At 44.7% G+C, this 21,422-nt stretch overlaps 1 protein-coding gene across 2 annotated transcripts in view; it reads left to right on the forward strand.

Annotated features, from left to right (window-relative positions):
• The window catches only part of LOC102551311 (afadin-like), a 101,931-nt gene that overhangs the window by 42,109 nt on the left and 38,400 nt on the right, over positions 1 to 21,422 (forward strand). For both annotated transcript variants that reach the window (XR_010059340.1, XR_010059341.1), the window contains exon 6: positions 1 to 21,422. This exon is cut by the window's left edge and continues 14,072 nt beyond it; it is cut by the window's right edge and continues 10,352 nt beyond it. The gene's annotated coding sequence lies outside the window, so the exon portion shown is untranslated.

Below are 21,422 nucleotides of genomic sequence, written 5' to 3' on the forward strand. Positions count from 1 at the left end.
ATCTGGCCAGTTTTCATGTTTGGAACCCCTGGACCCTATTCATTGTCAGGTAGGAAAGTGTCATTTGGCACTCAATGACAACTTGTGCCTATCGTGTACCCAATGTTGATAGATGACTTAAGAATGTAGGTTTGAAAGGTGTCCAGTTCTATCTGGGAAGGAGAACAGCAGGCCTGAGAGGAACAGGCTTCATGTGCAGAGGGAGGTATCATCTGTACGTGGGTGGGAGAAGTTCAGAGACGGTTAGTCAAACCTGTGTATCCAGGAGAGCTCAGTTAACTGTGGAAACAATAAGAGTAAAGGTAACTTTGAACTTGGAGGAAGAGAAGATTTGTTGCAACTGTTTGTGGACTGTGCTTCAGAGATGATGAGACATAGAGAAGCTCTGTCTTGGGTTCATGGCACTAAGCATGCTAGCTGAGTACTTCACATCTTAAGTTGTGTATGATTTTAGGGGTCTTACACAGAGGTTATCACCTTATCTACCAAGAGCATCTTGCTTTACTTCTAGCAGTCACATGAATTTAAATTTCCTACTTGTTTGTGTTCTTAAAAACTCACTGATTAGTTTTAGCTGAGCGTCCTGGGAGACTTTGCTCTTAAGTGCTGTAAGTTTTACATATTTGGTGATTAACATAAATAACTATACATAGGTCAATACAGGGCCCACACTGACATCACCTTGCTATCTGGAGCTGTTAGCTCCTAGGCCAAGGTTCTCAAATGTCTCTGCCTCAGAAAGAAATGTGGTAGTTTGATTTCATAATCTACTCACATTCCTTTTGTCACCCAGGATATCTGCTAGAATGAGAGGATTCTGTCCCATGCAGGACAATCTAGATACTGCTCCCCCAGCAGGAATGAAAGGGCCAATTCCTGTCTCTGAGGGGCAGTCCCTGGTGTTCACTGTAATGTCACCCAACAATCCCACCTTGAATCTGCTGTTCCACTTGAGCCTGGAGCCTCCCTTTTATTCTGGGAGATAAACAGGTATCTCCAGCTAGGAAGAGTGGTCCAAACATGAGATTTCGTGAGGGCAGTGAGAATGGTGTATACACATTGAGGGTTTCAGATTGAATGATACTGAACTTAATGTACTTCCTATTAGAGTCATCTGTGAGTGACATGTGAGCTTTGTATTAAAATTTACTTTTACGTCCAAGATTTCATGGTATGTCAATGCCCTACTTGCTTTTGAAGATGTCCAAGGAACTGGATATAAAAGAGAAATTACAAATCAGAAAATGTTCCTAGGTGTACAGCACTTGTTTAGATGTGCAAGTCCCAGTGCTCAACTCCAAGAGCACACATTATGCCTTAGAAATAGATGATAAGTGCTCGCTCTCTCTCTCTCTCTCTCTCTCTCTCTCTCTCTCTCTCTCTCTCTCTCTCTCTCATGAGTGTGTGTGTGTGTGTGTGTGTGTGTGTGTGTGTGTGTGTGTGTGTGTGCTTGTATATGTATGTGAGAACCTGAAGGTGAGCCCAGGGTCTGCGTGGTCCAGTTGGTACAAGGATCCCACATTGTTTGACTCTCATGTAGACAAGTATAATGTTGTTGGGGTGACCAGCATATAAACATTGGGACCAGAGAGAACTATTTACAAAGCCAACAGTTTTGACTGATTTATGTGAATTAGGGCAGATTTGAGAGCACACTTAAGAGATTTAAACTGTGTTTGAGAAAATTTTATATATAAATATATATATATATATATATATATGTATACACACACACACACACACATCATATCCCTGTACACCCCTTGGTTGGTGGTCTATTTACTGGAAGCACTGTGTGGTCCAGCCAGCATATGTTGTTCTTCCTATATCGCAAGACCTCCTCAGTCACAGGACATCCATTGTTTAAGCACCACCACTACCTCAGGAAGTCCATTGTCTGTGTGTCAACTCCACTGTTACAGGACTTCAAGTGTCTCAGTATCTCAACTATCACAGGACTTCTACTGTGCCGGAGCTCAAGTGTCTTACAACGTCCAATGTCATAAGATCATCAGTGTCACAAGAACTCCATTGTCTGAGGAACTGCACAGTCCAAACAACACTATGATTGCAGGACATCCACTGTGGAAACACCTCTACTATAGTAGGGCCTCCACTATCCATATATCAACTCGACTGTCACAGATCACCCATTGCTGCAGGACCTCCACTGTCACAGGACCTCCACTGTAGGAGCACTACAACTGTCGCAGGATCTCCAGTGTCTTATAACCTGCTCTATCCCAGGACTTCCACTGTTGTAGCACCACCATGGTCACAGCAACTACACTGTTTCAGGACATCAACTGAAGCAGGACCTCCAATGATGCTCCAACTTCTCTGTCACGTGATCTCTACAGTTACAGGAATACTCCTGTATCATCAATTCCAATAGCTAGACCTCAGTTGTCACAGGACCTCCACTGTAGCCGAACCTTCAATTTTGCAGCACCTCCACTGTAGGTAGAATGACCTCCCCTATCGCAGTGCCTCCACTTTCAAAGGACCTTCACTGTCACAGAACCTGCACAATTTCAGTGCCTCTGCTGTTGCAGGACCTACCTCTTCACAGGATCTGCACTGTTGCAGCAACTCTAATTGCACTTTTACAAAGGCATTACTGGTTATTAGATTTGAGGCTGAATGGAATGTGATGTTACTTTCGCAAACATAAGAATTTGTTCTGTGCCTCTTGTGATTAATGCCACATGTGCTAGGACCAGTAACTTATGGAAAGATTCCATGAGGTCATAGCACTCTCCACCTCACCTTGTGGAAACTGGTGTTTTCAGAGGATGATAAACTTCAGGTGAAGTGATGCAGTCAGCAAGACCACGCTCTAGAGTGGGGTACACAGCGGTCATATTGAGTCCCTGCTGGGAAGAAATCCAGAAGAGGGAGAAGGCTTGGGTTAGAGGAAGAATCGTAAAATATTTAGAGAATATAAGAAGGTAAGAATTATGGGGAACTGGAAAACAGAGACAGAGGAAGAATGAGCACAGAGCAAACTGGGATGGACAAAGCACAAATGTACCTGGGTTGTGCCTTCTGCATGTTCTCTGGACGATCGCCTTGTGCCTCATTTCTGGGAGAACACTCTCTTCTCCCCATATAAAGTTTGTTTCTTGAAAGAAAGCAGCAACACAACTTCATCAGTGAATTCCCTATTGAAATTTGTTCGTTCCTTCAAAGCCTCTGGGAAGGCCCTAGCTGGGGAAAGTCCTCTCTGCTGAGAAACAGCAGGAAAGTAGGTTGTCCTCTGTGTTCTCATTGCGACTGCTCTTCTAAGTGTGGTTGATTGTTGATTGAAGACACAGGGCACTTCCAGCATGTATGTATGCTTTATTCAGTGTGGGTGGCATTGGCTGTATCCTGAAAAGAAGGGCAGACCCTTCTGCCTCCTCTTTGACTAGGCTTAAGATCATAGTCAGACACTTAACCATTGGAAGATGAGACCAATGTGTCTACAGTGTACTCACTTCTATTCCTCTTTAGTCCTAGAGGGAAATCAGTGCCATCAGCAAGGGTGGGGAATGGGGCCCTAACTGGACAAACTTGCTGAGCCTGGGTTATGCAGCCATGCCGGTGAATAGCTTCCCCTTACATTAAGTAATAAGATGCCATGCTCTGGTTGTACCTTCCCTGATACAGTGAATCTATAATCTCTTGGCCTCAAAACCCAATATATTACATTGCTTTCACAAGTGGAGTGTCTGGCATGAGAGGGATCATTTCCTCATAGGGATTTGGGAACCACTTACAGTCTTCATTGAGCATGGGTGTGTCATCACCTATGTGACTGTTAGCCCATATCTGTGATTCACTGTCATTAGGAGGCTAAGCTGCCTCTTCTGACACCCCACAGTGGGCCGGATACACACCACTCACAACCTGTCTCCTCAGCTCTTGTATGACAAAATGTAACCCTACTCCTAAGTCCATATGTTGGGTTTATTTTGTTTTTGGAACATCCTAACGTTTTCCTAGGAAGAGATCAGGTGCACCATTAGGATAAGCACCATGCTGCCAGTTCAGCATTTGCCCAAGTTTGACTTGCCTTGAAGGCCAAAGTTGATGATTTTGACTTTTCCATTCTTCTCTAACAGAATATAATCTGGTTTCAGGTCACTGTGTACTTTTACAGTGCCCATAGCCGTAGATTAAGCCTGCTAATATTTACCCAAATATTTCCTTGACCCTGTACTCCTCTAAGGGGAAAGACTTTCAAATGTATTTGTAAAGCTGTAAAATTTCAACCAGTTTCATGATAAGTTATTAGACTTGTCTCAGACTCAATTGGAGAAGCAAGATGATGTTGGGGTGGATGAAAATCTTCATTATATTTCCCATGGTCATGTTTGGCTGGCACCATTGCTTCTTCTTTGCATGCACTTTGATAACCCCTGTAGCAGAACTTCCACTGTCCCAACACCTGCACTATCCCAAGACCTCCACAGTCAAAGGACCAATATTGTGGTAGGGTGTCTGTGGTCAGGCAACTTCACTGTCTCAGACCCTCCAAATTGCAAGACCTTTACGGGCACTGGACGTTACTGTCCCTAAACTTCCACTGTTGGAGTACCTCAACTGTAACAAGGACCTCTATCATTGCAGAACCCCCTTGTCATAGCACCTCTACAATTAAAAGAAGTCCACTGTCAAATGACCTCCAGGGTCTCAGCCCCTCCACTGTTGCAGGATCTCTACTGTCTCAGGATCACTACTGTTGCAGGACCTCCCCTCTCTCAGCAGCTCCAATTTGCAGGTGCTCTCCTATCAGAGGACATTTACATTTTCTGTACTTCCAGTGTCACAGCACCTCAACTGTTAAAAGAATTTCCATACTCACAGGACCGCCAATGTCTCAGTAACTCCACTGTCCTAGGACCTTTATGTTATAGGACCTCTGCTGACACAAGATGTCCACTGTTGCTAGACTTCCACTGTCATAACCACTCAACCATTACAAGGACCGCAATTTTGGCATGACCTCCACTGTCCCATCCCCTCCAGTGTCATAGGACCTCCACTCTCACAGGATAATGCACTGTCTCAGCAAGGCCAATTTTCAGGACCTCTACTAGGACAGGATATCCATGGTAGCTGGACGTACAATGTTGAAGTACCTCAACTGTTGCAGGACCCACAGCGTTGCAGGACATGGACCCTCTCAGCTTCTAGAATTTGCAGGACCTCTACTGGCACAGAAATCCCACTGTTGCTGGAGATCCACTGTCATTGAAAATGCATTGTCTCATGATATTCACTGTTGCTGGACCAATAGTGTGGCAGCACCTCCATTTTATCCAAACCCCTCCACTGATGCAGGATCTCCACTTTTGTCGTACCTTCACTGTCCAAGCAAACCAACTATTTCAGGATCTCCAGTGTCTCAGGGCATTCACTAATGCCCGTCCTCCAACGTTGTAGGATATCCACTTTCTCAACAGCTACACTTTGGCAGGACCTCTATTGGCAGAGAAAGTCCACTGTTGCTGGACCTCCACTGTCAGTGCAAATGCACTCATTCAGGACCTCTACTTTTCTAAGGACCTCTAATATTGCAGGACCTCTAATGTCCCAGGACCTCAAGTGATGCAGCACCTCCTTTGTCCCATCACCTTTACTGTCCCAGAACCTCCACTTTCCCAAGACCTATTCTGTTGCAGGGCCTCCAAAGTTGGAAGAACTGCACTGTATCAAGACCTCAACTATTGCAGGACCTCCATCATTTTAGGAACACAAAAGTTACACTGTCCATCACCTTCATTCTCCTAGCACCTCCACTCTCACAGGACCTACACTGTTGGCAGGAACTCCAATGTCTATGCAACTGCACTGTCTCAGGACCTCAATGTTCCAGAACCTCCAATGGTGCAGGACCTCCACTGTCATGGACCTCCACTGTCTCAGGACATCCACTCTATCACCACCTAGACTTTTGCAGGACCTCTACTGGCCCAGGATCTCCATTGTTGCTGGTCTTACATTGTCTAAAGACCTCTACTATCACAGAAATGCCACTGTTGTAGAACCTTCACTGTCACAGGGCCTCCACTGTCCAAGACCTCCACTGTTGCAGAACATCCACTCTTGCAGCATGTGCATTGTCTCCTGACCTCCACTACAGCAGTCAAATCTCCACTGTATCGTGACTTCCACTCGTGCAGGTCTTCCAATGTTGCATGACCTCCAATGTGAAAGTAACTCCACTATCTCAGTGCCTCCACTGTTACAGGACCTACACTGTCAGAGGATCTGCACTGCTGCACCAGCTCCACTGTCACATTTTTGAAAGCATTGCTTGTTGTTAGTGTTGAGGCTTCATGAAATGTGATGCTACCTCTGAAAAGTTAAGAATTTCTTCTTCAGCTCTTGTGATTAATGTCCAGATGTGCTAGATCAGTAGCGCCTAGAAAACTCAATGAGCCGATAGCCTTCGAAGCCTCACTTTGTGGGTTCTGTTGTCTTTTGGGAGTGCTAAAGTCCAGGTGAAGGCATGCGGTCAGAAGGATAACTCTAGTGTGGGGTACACATCAGTTGTGTTGAGTTCCTGCTGGGAAGGGTAGAAATCCAGAACTGAAAGAAGGCTTAGGGTGGAGTAAGAATCATACAATGCTAGAATAGGTGAAACAGAAACAATTTTGCAGAAATGGAAACCAGAGACACAGGAGGAACCAGCACAGAACAAACTGGGTAGGACAAAGCACAAAGGTACCTGCGCTGAGCCTGCCTGCTGCTTGTTCTTTGGATGTACTCTAGCCTTTATTTCTCAGGAGAGACACTGTGCTGTCCCAGGAGAGTTTTCTTGCTTGATTGAGCACAGGAATACTGCTTGATTTGGATATTCCTAATTTCTTGGTCCACCCTGTAAATCATCTGAGCATGCTCCTGCTTGGGACAGTCTTGCCCTCTCCTGAGGCCCAGAGGGATAATAGGATGTCTTCTGTGGTTTCATTGCTGCTTTCGTTCTCCCTGAGGCTGCTTGTTGACTGAAGGCAGAAGACACCCTGCCATGTATGTTTTGTCCAGTGTGCTGTCACCTGGAGTGGCCTGAAGAAAAGGCCAGTCCCAGTGGTTCTTCTGAATCTTCTATGACTAGAGTTATGGACATAGGCATAAACGAGGCCATGGGGAATGACAAGTTCAATGTGCCAATGGTGGTTTGGTTTCCACTCCTCTGAAGTCCTAGAGGGAAAGCAGCATAATCTTTAAGGGTAGGGAATGGAGCCCTAACTGGACTCAATGAGGGAGCCTGGTTGTGAAGACAGCACCTGGATAGCCTGCCCTTTCAGTAAGCCATTGGACGCCATTATCCGTTAATAATTTTTTTTTGATTTAAAGAATCTTTATTTCTTGGGCTTAGAACTGAATATATTACATCACTTCCACAATTCTAGGGTGTGGCCTGAGGTATCATTTCCTCATAGGGATTTGGGAAACCCTCCCATTATTTGAAGCAAGGTTGCATTATGAGGTTTGTGACTGTCAGCCTATATCTGGGGTTTACTGTGATTAAGAGATAATGATGATGGTTGACCATCATAAACGTTGACAAAGAGGAGTTCAGGGGCAACAGAAGTGTAAGCACCACAGTGGTGCTTCAGCATTTGCCCTGGTTCAACTCGGATACTAAGGCGAAATTCGATTATTTTGTTTTTTTCCATTAATATCCAAGATAAATACTATTTGGCTTCAGGTCCCTGTGAAATATTGTGTGCCCAGGGCAGTAGTTCATCACTGCTAATATTTGCAATATATTTTACTGACTTGTCCTGCTTTAGGTAGCCATACTTTTGGATGTATTTGTAAAACTGTTGAGCTTCAACAAGCTCCAAGACAAGATATAATATTGTTTTGGTCTCAATTATTTGAAGAAGCCACGTGATGTTGGGGTTGTCACCCATCATCATCACTGCCATGGTCATTACTGGCTGGCATTATTATTTCTCCATTACAAGGACTTTGACAGCCACTGTCACAGGACCTAATCTGTGGTAGAACCTCCACTCTCAGGGCAACTCCACTTTCTCAGGACCTCCAAATTGCAGGACCTCCCCTGGCATAGAATGTACATTTTTGCAGGACTTTCACTCTTGTAGCAACTCAACTCTTAAAAGACATCCACTTTAGCAAGATTTCCAGTGTCTTAGCACCTCCCTTCTTGAAGGACCCCCACTATTGTAGGACCTCCACTGTTGCAGCACATCCATTCTCTCAGCATCTAGAATTTTGCAGAATGTCAACTGGCATAGAAAGTCCACAGTTGCTGGTTCTTCAATGTCATGATAAATCCACCGTATCAGGACCTTCACTGTTGCAGGACCTCCAGTGTTGAAGCACATACACTGTTTCAGGGCCACCACTATCACAGGACCTTCTCTGTCACAGGATCGCCACTCTCTCAGCACTTATGCAGTCACAGGACCTTCATTGCTTTGGACCTCCACTCTTGGAGAACCTCCACTGGTCAAGCACATCCACTATCTCAGAAACTCCAGTGTATCGGGACATTCACTGTTGCAGGATCTCCCATGTCTTAGCACACGTATTTTTGCAGGACCTCCACTCTCGCAGACTCATCTCTACTGTTTCAGGACCTACACTATAACTGTTGGACCTCTAATGTCACAGGACCTCAAATGACACTGGATCTCCACTGTCCAATCACCTTAACTGTCCCAACTCCTTCACTGTCGCAGGACCTACACTGTTGCAGGACCTCCAATATCGGACCAATTTCCTGTCTCAGGGACCTCCAATGTTGCATGACCTCCACTGTTAAAAGATATCCACAGTTGCAGAATAGCTAGTAGAGTTTTGCAGGACCTGTAGTGGCCCAGGACCTCCATTGCTGATGGTCCTCCACTGTCTCAGTACCTTAACTAACACAGGACCTCCACTGTTGCAGCACCTCCACTGTCCTAGGATGTCCACTATTGCAGACAACCTCAGTCTTAAGTACCTCCATTTTTGAAGGACCTCCATGGTGCAGGACCCCCACTCTTAGAGTGCCTCCATTGTTGTAGCACCTCCACTGTCCCAGCCTCATCTCCACTGTCTCAGGACCCATATTATTGCAGGATCTCCAATGTTGCTGGACTTCTACAGTTGCAGTACCTCCACTGTTGCAGGACCTACACCGTAGCAGGATCTGCACTGTTGCACCAATTCTACTTTCACATTTTGTTGACATTGCTGGTTATTAGATTTGAGTCTTAATGGAATGGGATATTACTTTTGAAAACACAGGAATTTTTTCTGCATCACATGTGATTGATGACCACATATTCTAGGACTGATATCCCCTGGAAGATTCCATGAGCCCTTAGTCCACCAGTCTTCACCTGGTCGGAGGTGTTGTGTTTTGGGAGAAGTTGAATCCAGGTTAAGGGATGGGATCAGCAGGACACAGTTCTGTAGAGTGGGCTACATATCAGTCATAGTGAGTCCCCTCTGGGATGAGTAGAAATCCAGAACTGAGAAAATGCTATTACAGGCCCTCCATTGTCTAAACACCTCCACTATTGCAGAACCTCCACTGTCCATACATCAACCAGCTCCACTGTCCCAGAGCCTGAGATGTTGAAGAATCTCCACTGTCACAGGACCTCCATTGCTGCAGGACCTCCACTGTCACAGGACCTCCAATGACTCAGCAACTACACTTTTGTAGGACCAGCATTGGCACAGGATAAGCACTGTTGGTAGGCCCTCCACTAGCCTATAACCTCCACTGTCCCAGAACTTCCACTGTTGTAGCACTACCAGGGTCAAAGCAACTACAGTGTTTCAGGACATCAACTGAAGCAGGACCTCTAATGATGCTGCAGCTTCACTGTCACAGGATCTCTACATTTACAGGAATACTCCTGGATCAGCAATTACAATTTTGCAGGACCTCAGTTGTCACAGGACCACCGCTGTAGCCAAATCTTCAATTGTGCAGCATCTCCACTGTAGGTAGAATGACCTCCCCTATCGCAGTGCCTCCACTTTCAAAGGACCTTCACTGTCACAGAACCTGCACTATTTCAGTGCCTCCACTGTTACAGGACCTACCTCTTCACAGGATCTGCACTATTGCAGCAACTCTAATTACACTTTTTCAAAGGCATTACCAGTTATTAGATTTGAAGATGAATGGAATGTAATGTTACTTTTGAAAACATAAGAATTTGTCCTGTATCATTTGTGATTAATGGCCACATGTGCTAGGACCAGTAACCTATGGAAGATTCCCTGATCTGATAGCTCTGTAGCCCTCATCTTGTTGAAGCTGTTGTGCTTAGAGGGTCATACAGTTCAGGTGAAGGGATTGGATCAGCAATACAACTGTGTGGAGTGGAGTACAATTAAGTCGTATTGAGTCCCAGCTGGGAAAAGGAGAAATCCACAAGACAGAGAAATCTTGTGGTGGAGGAAGAATCGTGAAGTACTTAGAGAGTATAAGAAGGTAAGAATTGTGGGGAAATGGAAAACAGAGCCAAAGGAAGAATGACCACAAAGCAAAGTGGGAGGGGTAAAGCACAAAGGTACCTCGGTTGTGCCTTCTGCTTGTTCTCGGGCTGCTCTCGCCATGCCTCATTTCTGAGAGAACACTGTTCTGCCTCATGTAAGGTTTCTTTCTTGATGTAAAGCAGAAACACAACTTGAGGGATTCTCTCATCTTCTTGGTCCATCCTTTAAGTCCTCTGGGAAGGCCCCAGCTGGGGAAAGGCCTGCTCTCAGCTGACAAACACCTGGAGAATAGGTTGTCCTTTATGTTCTAATTGGTGCTGCTCTTGTAAGTGTGTCTGCTTGCTGAGTAAATGCAGGGGAAACCTCTGTCATGTATATATGCTTTGTCCAGTGTGGCTGTCATCGGAAGTGTCCTGGAGAGAAGTGCAGTCCAGTGACTCTTCTGCTTCCTTTTGACTAGCCTCATTATTATAGGCAGACATTAGACCCTTGGAAGATGAGGAGACCAATGTGTCTATGGTGTTCTCACTTCTACTCCTCTTCAGTCCTAGAGGGAAATCAGTGCCATCACCAGGGGTAGGGAATGTTGCCATAACTGGACAAACTTGCTGACCTTGGGATCTGCAGCAATGCCCATAGAGAGCCTGCCCTTACAGTAAGCAATGGGATGCCACGGTCTGGTAATATTTTCTTTGATGTAATATATCTATAATATCTTAGGCTCAAAACCCAAAATATCCAATTGCTTCCACATTAGCAGTGTCTGGCGTGAGGGGGATCAGTTCCTCCAAGGATTTGGGAACCAATTCCAGTCTTCATTGACCAGGGGTACATCACTACTTCTATGACTATCAACCCATATCTGGGGTTGACTGCCATTAAGATGCTACACAGATCTCCAGCTCTTCGGACATCCCACAGTGGGCAGGATACACACCGGCCACAACATGTCTTCTCACCTTTTTATAACAACTGAGTCAAATCCTACAACAGTGAAATATAAGCCTACTCCTTAACTCAAATATTGCTCTTTGTTCCATTACAATGTTTGCCTAGGATGTAATAACAGGCATCAAAATTGTAAACACCGTAGTGCCAGCTCATCGTTTTCTCAGGTTCAACTTTGCTAGGAAAGGCCAAAGTTGATGATTTTGACTTTTCTGTTCTTGTGTAACAAAATATCACTCGATTTCAAGTCTCCGTGAACTACACCGTGCCCATCACAGTATATCGAGTCTGCTAATATTTGCCTAAATATTTCCCTGACCTTGTCTTCCTCGAGGTGGCAAGACTTTCAGATGAATTTGTAAAGCTATAGAATTTCAACCAGCTCCATGAGAAGGTATAGATGTGTCTCAGACTCAATTACTTGGTGAAGCAATATGATATTGGTGTGGATGAATATCTTCATTATATTGGCCATGCTCTTGTCTGACTGTCACCCTTGCTGCTTCTTTGCATGCACTTTGATAACCACAGTAGCAGGACTTTCACTGTCCCAGTCACTGCACTATCCTAAGACCTCCCTTGTCACAGGACATCCACTGTGGTAGTACCGCATCTGTCAGGAAACTCCACAGTCTCATTACCTCCAAACTGCAAGATCTCTACTGGCACAGGAATTGTACTGCCCCTGGACTTCCACTGTCACAGCACTTCAACTGTTACAAGGACCTCTACTGTTGTAAGACCTCCTATATCACAGCACCTCCACGGTGACAAGGACCTGCATTGTCAAAAGACCTCCAGTGTCTCAGCCCCTCCACTGACTCAGGACTTTCAAATTGCAGGAACTCTACTAGCACAGGTCATCCACAGTTGCAGTTCCTCAACTGTTATAAGGACCTCCATTTTTGCAGAACCTTCAGTGTCCCTGCACCTTCACAGTCTCAGCAACGCCAACTTGCAGGACCTCTACTAGCACAGGATGTCCACAGTAGGTATACTTACACTGTTGCATTACCTCAATTGTTGCAGGACCTCCGATGTGGTAGGACATCCACATTTTCCGCAGCTAGACTTTTGCAGGACCTCTACTGGCCCAAAAAAATTCCTCTGTTCTGGACCTCCACTGACAGTGCAAATGCACTGTCTAGGACCTCCACTGTTGCAAGACCTCCGATGTTGAAGGATGTCCATTGTTTTAGGACATTCCCTGTCAAAGAACCTCAACTGACACACAACCTCTGCTTTTGTAGGTTTTTCACTGTCCTAGAAAACCAAGTATTGCAGGAATTATAAACTTGGAGCAACTGCATTGTATTAGGACATTTACTGTTGCAGGACCTGCAGTGTGGTTGCACCTCCATTTTAGCCAGGTCTCAACTGTACCAGGCTCATCTCTGCTGAATCAGCTCCTCCAACACTGCAGAACATCCAATATTTCAGGTTCTCAAACATCCCAGGACCCCAATTGATGAAGGACTTCCAATGTTGCAGGACCACAATAGTCACAGGTCCTCCACTGTCCCATCACTTTTATTTCTCCCAGCACCTCCACTCTCACATGGCCTACAATGTTGCCTAACCTCTAATGTCTGAGCAACTACACTGTCTCAGGACCTCGATTGTTCCAGAACCTCCAATGGTGCAGGACCTCCACTGTCACCAGTTCTCCACTGTCTCAGAACATCCACTCTATCATCGACTAGACTTTTGTAGAACCTCTCCTGGCAAAGCATCTCCATTGTTGCCAGCCTTACATTGTCTCAAAACCTCCACTATCACAGGAGTGCCACTGTTGTAGAACCTCCACCGTAATAGACCTCCACTGTTGGAGGACCTCCCCTGTCTAAACACATCCACTATTGCAGGACCTCCACTGTCCAAGGAATTCCGCTGTTCCAGGACATTCACTCTTGCAGCACATGCATTGTCTCTGGACTTCCACTGTACCAGTCCCATCTCCAATGTCTCAGGACCTCCACTCTTACAGGACCTCCAATGTTCACAACCTCAAATACAAAACTGCACTATCCCAGTGCCTCCACAGTTGCAGGCCCCAAACTGTCACAGGATCTGCACTGTTTCATTAATTCCCCTGTCCCTTTTTTGAAAGCATTGCTGGTTATTAGTTTTGAGGCTTAATGGAATGTGATGGTATTTTTGAAAAAATAACAATTTTTCCTGCACATCTTGTGATTAATTACCAGATGTGCTAGGATCAGTTGCCCCTAGAGGTGTGCACGAGCCCACAGCCCTCTAGACCTCACCTTGTGGCAGCTGTTTTGTTTCGGGGGTGTTACAGTCCAGGTGAAGGCATGGGGTCAGCAGGACAACTCTGTAGTCCGGGGTACACATCAGTCACATTGAGTCCTTGCTGGGAAAAGGAGAAATCCAGAAGAGGGAGAAGGCGTGGGGAGGAGGAAGAAACAGACAGTACTTACAGAAGTTAAATGGAAACTATTTGCAGAAATGGAAACCAGAGACACAGGAGGAATCAGCACAGAGCAAACTGGGCAGGACAAGGCACAAAGGTACCTGGGCTGTGCCTGCCTGCTGCTTGTTCTTTGGATGCTGTGTCTATCCCTCATTTCTCAGGACAGACACTGTCCTGTCCCAGGGGAGTTTTCTTGCATGACGAACAAAAGAACACTGCTTCATTTGGATATTCCTAATTTCTTAGACCATCTCTTAAATCCTCTGGGCCAGGCCATGCTGGGGACAGACTTGCCTACTCCAGAGGCACAGAGAGATAAAAGCAAAGGGTAATCATCATAGTGTTGGTTCTGTATTTGCCCTATATCAACTTGGTTCATAAGGCCAAAGACCATGACTTTGACTTTTCCTTTCTTGTCCAAGAAAATATCATGTATTGTCTTCTGTGTTGTCATTACTGCTTCTGTTCTCCCTGAGACTGCTTGTTGACTGAAGGCAGCAGACACTCTAGCATGTATTCTTTGTCCTGCATGGGTGTCATCTGGAGTGCCTGGAGGAGAAGGCCAGTCTCAGTGGTTCTTAATCCTCTATGACTAGCGTTATGGACATAGGCAGAAATGAGGCCAGGGGGGATGACAAGTCCAATGTGCCAATGGTGGGTTGGTTTCCACTCTAAAGTCCTAGTGGGAAAGCAGCATAATCATAAGGGTAGGGAATGGAGCCAGTCTGAGACTGGTTGTGAAGCCAGGCACTTGGATAGCCTGCCCTTCCAGTAAGCAATTGGAGGCCATGGTCTGGTTATACTATCTTTAATATAAAGATTCTTTATATCTTGGGCTTAGAACTGAATATATTTTATTACTTTCCTCCCATTCTTTGAAGCAGGATTGCGTTATTACATCTGTGATTGTCAGCTTATATCTGGGGTTTACTGTTAGTAATAGAAAATTATGATGGTTGACCATAAACATTGACAAAGAAGAGTTCAAGGGCACCAAAATTGTAAGCACCATAGTGCCGGTTTAGCATTTGCCCTGTTCAATTGGGGTACTATGGATAAAGTTGCTGATTGTGGCTTTTCCATTGAAATCCAACATTATATTATATGGCTTCAGGTAGCTGTGAAACATTGTGTGCCCATGGCAGTAGATCATCACTGTTGTTCTTTGCAAAATATTTTCCTGACCTTGTCCTGTTCTAGGTAGCCATACTTTTGGATGAATTTGGAAAGCTGTTGACCTTCAACAAGCTCCATGATGAGACATAATTTTGTTTTGCTCACAATGACTTGAAGAAGTGAGATCATGTTGAGGTGGTTACCCATTATCATTACTGCCATGGTCATTACTGGCTGGCTCATTGCTTCTACATTAGCAGGACTTTGATGTCCACTATGCAGCAACTCCACTGTGATAGATACTCTGCTGTCTAGGCAACTCCACTTTCTAAGGACTACGAATTTGAGGACATCTACTAGCACAGGATGTACACATTTGCTGGACTTTCACTGTTGCAGCAACTCAACTCTTAAGGGATGCCCACTGTTGCAGGTTTTCCAGTGTATCAGGCTGCCACTCTTGAAGGACCTTCACTATTGTAGGACCTCCACTGTTGAAGCACATCGATTATATCACCAACTAGAATTTATAGGATGTCAATTGGCACAGAAAGTCCACTGTTGCATGACCTCCATTCTCACTGTAAATCTACTGTCTCAGGACCTCTACTTTTGTAGGACCTCCAGTGTTGAAGGATTTCCACTCTTGCATGTCCACCACTGTCACAGGACCTCCTCTGTCACAGGACTTCCACTCTTCCAGGCTCATCTCCACTGTCTCAGGACGTCTACTATATCTCTAGGACCTCCAATGTCGCAGGACCTCAACTGACACTGGACCTTCACTCTCCAATCACCTTAACTATCAAAGAACCTCCACTGTCTCAGGACCTTCACTGTTTCAGGGCCTCCAATGTTGGAGCAACTGAACTGCCTCAGGGGCAGGACCTCCAATGTTCCAGGACCTCCATTGTCACAGGGCCTCCACTGTCACAGGATATCAACTCTTTTAGACTTTTGCTGGACTTCTGCTGGCATGTGACCTCCATTGTTGAGGGTTCTCCACAGTTTCATTACTTTTACAATGACAGGAATACCATTCTTGCAGAACCTCCACTGTCCCAGGACCTCCAGTATTTCGGACTTCCTCAGTCCAAGTAGCTCCATTATTGAAGGACATCTCTGGTTGCAGGACATCCACTTTTACAGTGCCTCCATTGTTATAGGACACCCACTGTTCCAGCCTAATCTCCACTCTCTCATTATCTCCAATATTTTATGATTGCCAATAATGGTGGACTTCCATTGTTACAGTAATTCCACTATCTCTGTGCCTACATTGTTCCAGGACCTACACTGACTCATGATAGGCACAGCTGCATCAAGTTCACTTTCAATTTTTCTTGACATTGCTAGTTATTATATTTGACCCTTACTGGAATGTGATGTTACTATGTGATGTTACTTTTGAAAGCCCAAGAATTTGTTTTTTTAGCACATGTGACTGATTTCCACATGTTCTAGGACTGTTATCCCCTGGAAGATCACAAGAGCTCATATTCCTCTATTCCTCACGTTGTGGGAGCTGTTGCCTTTCAGAGGGTAATGCAATTCAGGTGAAAGGATAGGATCAGCAAGTGATAACTTTGTAGAGTGGGGTATACATCAGTCACATTGAGTTCCTGATGGGAAGAGGAGAAATCCAGAACAGGAATAACCCTTGGCATAGAGGAAGAATCAAACAGTACTTACAGAAGGTAAGAAGGTACCAATTTTAAGGAAATGGAAATGATAGAGGAAGAACCAGCACAGAGCCAACTGAGTAGGACAAAGCACCAAGGTACCTGGGCTGTACCTGGTCCTTGTTCTCTGCATGCTATCCTTATTCCTTCTTTTTGGGGAGAATCTCTGTCCTGCCTCTTGTGAAGTTTCTTTCTTGATGTAAAGCCATGACAAAGGTTCATCAGGGAACTTCCCCCATTTCTTCCTCCATCTCTTAAAGCCTCTGCTCTGACACCACCTGGTGAATATGTTGCACTCTTCTGAAGCACAGACAGAGAATATGTTGTTTTTTCTGTTCTCATTGATGCTGCTCTTCTCCCTGAAGCTGCTCATTCAGTAAATGTGGGAGACAGTGTCTTTTGTCCAGTGTTGGTGTCATCTGGAGTGGCCTGAAGAGAAGGCCAGTCCCACTGGGTCTTCTGCCTACTCTATAACAAGCATTTTGGATAAAAACAGAAGTTAGACCATTGGAAGATGACGAAACTAATGTGCTGATGCTGGGCTGGCTTCTGCTCTTCTTTATTCCTAGAGGGAAAGCAGCAGCAGCATCAATGTTAGGGAATGGTGCCATAACTGTTCTCACTAGGTGACACTGTGTTGTGCAGCCATGTCCCTTGATAGCCTGCCCTTGCAGTAAGCAATAGGATGCCATGGTCTTGATATACTTTTTTTGGTACCTGTAGTATCTAGGGCTTGGAACCAAATATATTGTATTGCTTCCACAATTGCAAGTTCTGTCCTGAGTGTGATCAGTTGCTCATAGGGATTTGGGAATGCTTTTCTGTCTCTCTTGAACTAGATTTGCATGATGGCATCCATGACTGTCAGCCTGTATCTGGGGTTTACTCTCATTAAGAACTTATGCAGGTCATCCAGCTCTTCTCATATCCCACAGGGGGCAGGATTCACACAGGCTACAACCTGACTTCTCACCCCTTTTATGACTAGTGAAATGAAACCTCTGACTACCATGAAATGTAAGACTACTCATGTCTTCCCTGTGTCATTCTTTGGACTATCATAAAATTTGCCTAGATAGAGCTCCACGGCAGCAAAAGGTAATCATCATAGTGTCGGTTCTCTATTTGCCCTATATCAACTTGGTTCATAAAGCCAAAGACCATGACTTTGACTTTTCCTTTCTTGTCCAAGAAAATATCATGTGTTTTGAGGTTTCTTTGAACTATTATGTGACTATGGCAGTAGTTCATGTCTGATAGTATTTACCTAAATGTTTCCCTGGTTTTGTTCTCCACCAACTGGCCAGCTGTTCAGACGTGTCTGTAAAACTGGTGACCTTCAAGTAGCGTCATGACAAGGTATTGTCTTGTTTCAGACTCAATTACTTGGAGTAGTGAAATGATGTTGGAATGGTCAAAAATCATCAGTACATGTGCCATCTTCATTACTGGCTGTCACCCTTGCTTCTTCTTTACCAGCACTTTGACAGCCACTGTAGCAGGACATCCACTGTTCCAGTATGGTAATGACCCAGCACCTCCACTATCACCGTTCTTCCACTCTTGCAGGACCTCCCCTCTTGCAGGACCTCCACTCTTGCAGCACCTGCATTTAGTCAGGACCTCCACTGTACCAGTCCCATCTCCATTTTCCCAGGACCTCTACTAATGCTGGTCCTCCAATGTTGCCTGACCTCCAATGTAAAAGTACCTGCACTATCTCATTACCTCCAGTATTGCAGGACCTACATTGTCACAGGATCCACACTGTTTACTAAGTCCACCGTCACTGTTTTGAAGGAATTGCAGGCTATTATTTTTGAGGCGTAATGGAATGTGATGTTACTTCTGAAAACTTAAGAATTTGTTCTTCAGCTCTTGTGATTAATTGCCAGATATGTTAGGATCAGTTGCCTCTGGAAGATTCCATTAGCCCATAGTAGGCCTCTAGGCCTGACCTTGTGGGAGCTGTTGTATTTTGGGGTGCTCTAAGTACAGATGAAGGCATTGGGTCAGCAGGACAAGTCTGTAGAGTGGGGTACACATCAGTCATATTTAATGCCTGCTGGGAACTAGAGAAATATAGAACAGCAAGAGGGCTTGGCATAGACCAAGAATCATATAGTACTTACAGAAGTTAAAAAGGAAACAATTTTGAACAAATGGAAATCAGAGACACAGGAGGACCATCATAGAGTAAATTGGGTAGGACTTAGCACAAAGGTACCTGGGTTGTGCCTGCAACTTGTTCTCTGGATGCTCTCCCTGTGCTTCATTTCTCAAAAGAGACAAGGCGTTCTGCCTCAGGTGAGATTTCTTTCTTGATGGAGAGCAGCAACACATTTCATCAGGACATTTTTTTATTTCTTGTTCCATCCTTAAAGCCTTTTGGATGGCCACTACTGGGGACAGTGTTGCCCTCTCCTTAGGCACAGAGGAATAATAGGTTGTCTTCTGTGTTCTCATTGCTTCTTCTTTTCACCGTGAGGCTGCTTGTTGACTGAAGGTAGAAGACACCCTGGCATGTATGTTTTGTCCAGTGCAGGTGTCCTCTGGAGTGGCCTGAAGAGAAGGCCAGTCTCAGTGGTTCTTCTGAATCCTCTATGACTAGAATTATGAACATAGGCATAAACAAGGCTATGGGAGATGACAAGTCCAATGTGCCAATGGTGGGTTGGTTTCCACTTCTCTGCAGTTCAGGCCTAGTGCGGAAGTAGCATACTCATCAAGGGTAGGGAATGGAGCCATAACTGGAGTAACTGTCTGAGGCTGGTTGTGAAGCCAGGCACCTGGATAGCCTGTCCTTACAGTAATCAGTTGAATGCCATGATCTGCTTAGACTTTCTTTGATATAAAGGAACATTATGTCTTGTGTTTTGAATGGAACATATTGCATTACGGCCAAAATTCCAGGGTGTGGCTTGAGAGGTATCATTTCCTCATAGGGATTTGGGAAATGCTCCCATTCTTCTTTGAAGCAGGGGTGCATTATCATGTCTATGATGGATATATCTGGGTTTGACTGTCATTAAGTTGCTAAGCAGGTCATCTAGCTCTCTTGACACCCAACAGTGGTCAAGATACACACCTGCCACATGTCTTCTCAACTCATGTATGAAAATAGAAGCAACATTTCCAACTACCTTAAAATGTAAGACTCTAGCATTCATATGTGGTTCTTTGAACCATCATAAATTTATCCTAGGAAGAGTTCATGGGCATCAAAAGTGTTAGCACCATTGTACAGGTTCAGCATTTGCTCTGATTGTCTTGGGTACTAAGGTCAAAGTCAATGATTTTGGCTTTTTGTTTCTTATCCAACATATTATTTGTTTGTCCTGTGATTATTCTGTGCCCCTGAGAGTAGATCCAGGCTGTTAATATTTGCATAAACTTTGCCAGGCCTTGTCCTTCACTATGTAGCTATACTTTGAGATACATTTGTAAAGATGTTGAACCTCACCCAGCTCCATGACAAGGTATCCACTTGTTTTGGTCTCAATTACTTGTAGATGATGTTGGGGTAGATAAACACAATTGTTGTCATTGCCATGGTCATTACTGGATGGCATAAGTGCTTCTTCCTCACAAGGACTTGGAGGCCACTGTATCAGAACATCCACTGTCTTAGCACCTGCTTTTTCCCAACACATCCACTGTACTGTCTGTCCAAGCCTATGTTTTGTTGCCTTGCCCCTGAACTTCCTGCCATTGCAGAAGGAAATAGGATGACATGGTCTGGTTAGTATATTATCTGGTTGAAGTGTCCTTAGTTTCTAGGGCTTAGAACCCAATGTATTCCATTGCTTTTTCACATTAGCAGGGTCTGGCCTGAGGGGGATCAGTTGCTCATAGGGATTTGGGAACTGCTTCTAGTCTTAGTTGAACTAGGGTTGCATCATGACCACAATGACTGTTGGCCTATATTTATGGTTGACTATCTTTAAGAGGCTAAGTAGGTCCTCCAGCTCTTCTGACACCCCACCAGAGGCAGCATATACCTCTATTACAGCCTGTCTTCTCAGCTCCAAAATTAAGAGAGAATCAAATGGAAACTTTCTGACTGCCAAAAATTATAAAATTCCACCCAAGGTCCATATTTTGTTCTTTGGAACATAATAAAATTTTTCAAATAAGAGTTCAGGGACACCAAAAGTATAAGTATCGCAGTGCTGGTTCAGCATTTCCCCTGGGTAGAATGAGGTACTAGGCCAAAGTTCATAATCTTGACTTTTCAATTGATATACAAACCAGCACTCTTTGGCTTCACGTCCCTGTGAAGTATTGTTTGCCCGTAGAAGTGGCTCATCACAGCTATTATTTGCACAATATTTCCCTAGCCTTGACTTGCTCTAGGTAGGCATATTTTGGCACACAGTAAGCAAGATGATCTCCTGGTTTGATTATGCATTGTAATATCTTAGACTCAGAATCCATTATGGTGCAGTTCTTCCACAAATGCAGGGTCTAGCCTGACAGAGCTCAGTCCTTCATAGAGATTTGGGAAAGACTTTCAGTCTTCCTTTAACCAGGGGTACATCATCCCATCTGTGACTGTCAACCTATATTTCATGTTGACTATCATTAGGAGGCTAAGAGGTCCTCCATCTCTTCTGACACCCCGCAGGGGTTAGGATACATACATGCCACAATGGTCTTCTCAATTGTAGTATGAATACAGAGTAAGATCTGACTTTTTTAACTACCATGAAATGTAAAACTCAGGTCCATTTGTCATTCTGTGGACTATCATAAAGTTGCTGAGGAAGAGTTCAGGAGCTCCA

The sequence above is a fragment of the Rattus norvegicus genome, chromosome 1 (assembly GCF_036323735.1).
Source record: "Rattus norvegicus strain BN/NHsdMcwi chromosome 1, GRCr8, whole genome shotgun sequence".
NCBI lineage: Eukaryota > Metazoa > Chordata > Mammalia > Rodentia > Muridae > Rattus > Rattus norvegicus.